This window comes from Schistocerca cancellata, unplaced genomic scaffold (genome assembly GCF_023864275.1).
Source record: "Schistocerca cancellata isolate TAMUIC-IGC-003103 unplaced genomic scaffold, iqSchCanc2.1 HiC_scaffold_599, whole genome shotgun sequence".
Classification (NCBI taxonomy): domain Eukaryota; kingdom Metazoa; phylum Arthropoda; class Insecta; order Orthoptera; family Acrididae; genus Schistocerca; species Schistocerca cancellata.
In genome coordinates, this window is record NW_026046611.1 from 22501 (window position 1) to 27500 (window position 5000).

A 5000-nucleotide genomic window follows, 5' to 3' on the forward strand; every position below is an offset into this window, starting at 1 on the left:
ACCGCAATGTAACGCAATTTGTACCGCAATGTAACGCAATTTGTACCGCAATGTAACGCAATTTCTACCTTAACCTAACCCACGTTGTGCCTTAACCTAACCCACGTTGTGCCTTAACCTAACCCACGTTGTGCCTTAACCTAACCCACGTTGTGCCTTAACCTAACCCACGTTGTGCCTTAACCTAACCCACGTTGTGCCTTAACCTAACCCACGTTGTGCCTTAACCTAACCCACGTTGTGCCTTAACCTAACCCACGTTGTGCCTTAACCTAACCCACGTTGTGCCTTAACCTAACCCACGTTGTGCCTTAACCTAACCCACGTTGTGCCTTAACCTAACCCACGTTGTGCCTTAACCTAACCCACGTTGTGCCTTAACCTAACCCACGTTGTGCCTTAACCTAACCCACGTTGTGCCTTAACCTAACCCAAGTTGTGCCTTAACCTAACCCAAGTTGTGCCTTAACCTAACCCAAGTTGTGCCTTAACCTAACCCAAGTTGTGCCTTAACCTAACCCAAGTTGTGCCTTAACCTAACCCAAGTTGTGCCTTAACCTAACCCAAGTTGTGCCTTAACCTAACCCAAGTTGTGCCTTAACCTAACCCAAGTTGTGCCTTAACCTAACCCACGTTGTGCCTTAACCTAACCCAAGTTGTGCCTTAACCTAACCCACGTTGTGCCTTAACCTAACCCACGTTGTGCCTTAACCTAACCCACGTTGTGCCTTAACCTAACCCACGTTGTGCCTTAACCTAACCCACGTTGTGCCTTAACCTAACCCACGTTGTGCCTTAACCTAACCCACGTTGTGCCTTAACCTAACCCACGTTGTGCCTTAACCTAACCCACGTTGTGCCTTAACCTAACCCACGTTGTGCCTTAACCTAACCCACGTTGTGCCTTAACCTAACCCACGTTGTGCCTTAACCTAACCCACGTTGTGCCTTAACCTAACCCACGTTGTGCCTTAACCTAACCCACGTTGTGCCTTAACCTAACCCACGTTGTGCCTTAACCTAACCCACGTTGTGCCTTAACCTAACCCACGTTGTGCCTTAACCTAACCCAAGTTGTGCCTTAACCTAACCCAAGTTGTGCCTTAACCTAACCCAAGTTGTGCCTTAACCTAACCCAAGTTGTGCCTTAACCTAACCCAAGTTGTGCCTTAACCTAACCCAAGTTGTGCCTTAACCTAACCCAAGTTGTGCCTTAACCTAACCCAAGTTGTGCCTTAACCTAACCCAAGTTGTGCCTTAACCTAACCCACGTTGTGCCTTAACCTAACCCACGTTGTGCCTTAACCTAACCCACGTTGTGCCTTAACCTAACCCACGTTGTGCCTTAACCTAACCCACGTTGTGCCTTAACCTAACCCACGTTGTGCCTTAACCTAACCCACGTTGTGCCTTAACCTAACCCACGTTGTGCCTTAACCTAACCCACGTTGTGCCTTAACCTAACCCACGTTGTGCCTTAACCTAACCCACGTTGTGCCTTAACCTAACCCACGTTGTGCCTTAACCTAACCCACGTTGTGCCTTAACCTAACCCACGTTGTGCCTTAACCTAACCCACGTTGTGCCTTAACCTAACCCAAGTTGTGCCTTAACCTAACCCACGTTGTGCCTTAACCTAACCCAAGTTGTGCCTTAACCTGCTCTGTAATTGGCATATGACACGTTACATTAATCCAGTGTTGTCTAACCACAACCCTCTGAATATAGTTCGCTACTCGCACCGCCCACCCTCTTGTGTATCGTTTCATGTTCAACACTTCGCAAGTGTTGCTTACTTTTTACATGCTCCCGCTGTACACTGTAATGTGGACGACTGCAGGATGTACATCGCCCCCACCCTCCCCCCTGCCTTCGCACGCTGGTCGTTCAGGTGCTTGCGTGTTCAATGCCCTTCGCAGCTGTTCACTGGCATTCGCATGTCGAAGCGCTCAGTCTACGTCGTGGTACGGCCTGTGTCCACTGTCCGCTGATGTCGTAAGCTTAACCCTCACATTGTACTGCACATAGGTCCGTATGTACTGCATGATACGCTGTGGCACATGTGTGACCGTACAACGACTGCGCCCAACAACAGCGAACCATACGGTCCAAATGTTGTGCACTCAGCCACGTGCCGTCTCCCCATAACAGCTACATTGCAGTGTGGTACGCCATAGAGACGTGTGGGATTAACGGACGCCCTGGATGGCGATCAGCATGAGCCGTCTGTTGATGTAGTGGCGCGTGTATTCAAACGTAGTCGTCTCTTCTCACACAGTGTGATAGCATGGTGCACCGCGTTCCACATCTGCGACATGGTACAGATGCTGGTTGACAGTCGGTCTCGTAATGGACATCGCATACGTAGGGGGCCACCTCCCACGTGTTCTCTAGTCGTGCACATTTTGTTGCGTGTATGTGGGCAGACGTAGTGTGTCGTGACACCTAACAGACAGGTATGCAATAATCGTTGCATTTGCAAACTGGGATGGACGTCTACGTTTGCTGGTGACGTTACGCAAATGAACAACTGGTAAACCCATTGTGGTGCGGTTGTTGTTGCTGGAGGTAAATCAGTAAGGGCAAATCTGTGTGTGAAGCGATACGCGGCGGTGGCTGGGTGGGACCGTCCCCGGCCGGTGAGGGGGGGCCGCCCGGCGTGCTGGCCGCGCGGTGCGTGGGCGCACGCGCTACAGCCGGCTGGTGGGGGCGCCCAGTGGCAGGCGCGCCGGCCGACGGACGCGGCAGGCGGCGCAGCTGCGCGCCGGGGCACCCTGCGCGCGGCGCCGGGCGGCCAAAGTGGGTCCTCGCGGGCCCGGTGCGAAGCGCGGTGGACATCTGCAGTGTGCTGGTCCGACTGAGGACTGTGTGCGTTGAGGATGCGCCGCCGCCCGGCACTCGGCGCCGCGACGCCGTCTGCTGCTCGGTCGCCCCAGCGGTTCTCGCTGGTGGTTTGTATCGCAGTTGTGCAGACGTGTTGGCACGTGCGCTGTGCTGGGAGAGTTCGCTTCGGCACCCACGTGGGGCCTTTGCCCTTCTGTGGCGCTGGCGTTGGAGCTGCCGGTCACCGTAGGTGGCGCGTGTTGTCTCCCGCCGGCAATGCCACGACAGCACGCTCCCGGGCCTCTGTCGGCAGCGGCAAGCTCAGTTGGGAGCACGGGTGGTCGCACCTAAAGCGTCTACTCGCCTAACTCCGGGCGATTGCGCCTCTCTCGAACCCGACCAAGTACTTAGGACGGCGCTGCGCGCCGCCGGGACCTGAGAGGGTTTCGAGGTGTATTGTGCAGGGGAGCTCAGCCTCCTCCTGTTTGCAGAATAATTGAGCGGACGCTTGCGTGTTCGCGCGGGCCCCTGGGACACACTCCCGGGCGGCCGGCTGCTCAGCTCTAGTTGACGCAGCTCCCTGGTTGATCCTGCCAGTAGTCATATGCTTGTCTCAAAGATTAAGCCATGCATGTCTCAGTACAAGCCGCATTAAGGTGAAACCGCGAATGGCTCATTAAATCAGTTATGGTTCCTTAGATCGTACCCACGTTACTTGGATAACTGTGGTAATTCTAGAGCTAATACATGCAAACAGAGTCCCGACCAGAGATGGAAGGGACGCTTTTATTAGATCAAAACCAATCGGTCGGCTCGTCCGGTCCGTTTGCCTTGGTGACTCTGAATAACTTTGGGCTGATCGCACGGTCCTCGTACCGGCGACGCATCTTTCAAATGTCTGCCTTATCAACTGTCGATGGTAGGTTCTGCGCCTACCATGGTTGTAACGGGTAACGGGGAATCAGGGTTCGATTCCGGAGAGGGAGCCTGAGAAACGGCTACCACATCCAAGGAAGGCAGCAGGCGCGCAAATTACCCACTCCCGGCACGGGGAGGTAGTGACGAAAAATAACGATACGGGACTCATCCGAGGCCCCGTAATCGGAATGAGTACACTTTAAATCCTTTAACGAGTATCTATTGGAGGGCAAGTCTGGTGCCAGCAGCCGCGGTAATTCCAGCTCCAATAGCGTATATTAAAGTTGTTGCGGTTAAAAAGCTCGTAGTTGGATTTGTGTCCCACGCTGTTGGTTCACCGCCCGTCGGTGTTTAACTGGCATGTATCGTGGGACGTCCTGCCGGTGGGGCGAGCCGAAGGCGTGCGACCGCCTCGTGCGTGTTCGTGCGTCCCGAGGCGGACCCCGTTGAAATCCTACCAAGGTGCTCTTTATTGAGTGTCTGGGTGGGCCGGCACGTTTACTTTGAACAAATTAGAGTGCTTAAAGCAGGCAAGCCCGCCTGAATACTGTGTGCATGGAATAATGGAATAGGACCTCGGTTCTATTTTGTTGGTTTTCGGAACCCGAGGTAATGATTAATAGGGACAGGCGGGGGCATTCGTATTGCGACGTTAGAGGTGAAATTCTTGGATCGTCGCAAGACGAACAGAAGCGAAAGCATTTGCCAAGTATGTTTTCATTAATCAAGAACGAAAGTTAGAGGTTCGAAGGCGATCAGATACCGCCCTAGTTCTAACCATAAACGATGCCAGCCAGCGATCCGCCGCAGTTCCTCCGATGACTCGGCGGGCAGCCTCCGGGAAACCAAAGCTTTTGGGTTCCGGGGGAAGTATGGTTGCAAAGCTGAAACTTAAAGGAATTGACGGAAGGGCACCACCAGGAGTGGAGCCTGCGGCTTAATTTGACTCAACACGGGAAACCTCACCAGGCCCGGACACCGGAAGGATTGACAGATTGATAGCTCTTTCTTGATTCGGTGGGTGGTGGTGCATGGCCGTTCTTAGTTGGTGGAGCGATTTGTCTGGTTAATTCCGATAACGAACGAGACTCTAGCCTGCTAACTAGTCGCGTGACATCCTTCGTGCTGTCAGCGATTACTTTTCTTCTTAGAGGGACAGGCGGCTTCTAGCCGCACGAGATTGAGCAATAACAGGTCTGTGATGCCCTTAGATGTTCTGGGCCGCACGCGCGCTACACTGAAGGAATCAGCGTGTCTTC

General features: G+C 53.4%; 1 non-coding gene across 1 annotated transcript in view; it reads left to right on the plus strand.

Annotated features, from left to right (window-relative positions):
- Positions 1 to 3400: 3400 nt before the first annotated feature.
- LOC126134080 (small subunit ribosomal RNA) overlaps positions 3401 to 5000 on the plus strand; it is a 1909-nt gene continuing 309 nt past the window's right edge. The window contains exon 1 of the ribosomal RNA XR_007527596.1: positions 3401 to 5000. This exon is cut by the window's right edge and continues 309 nt beyond it. This is a non-coding gene — a ribosomal RNA (small subunit ribosomal RNA).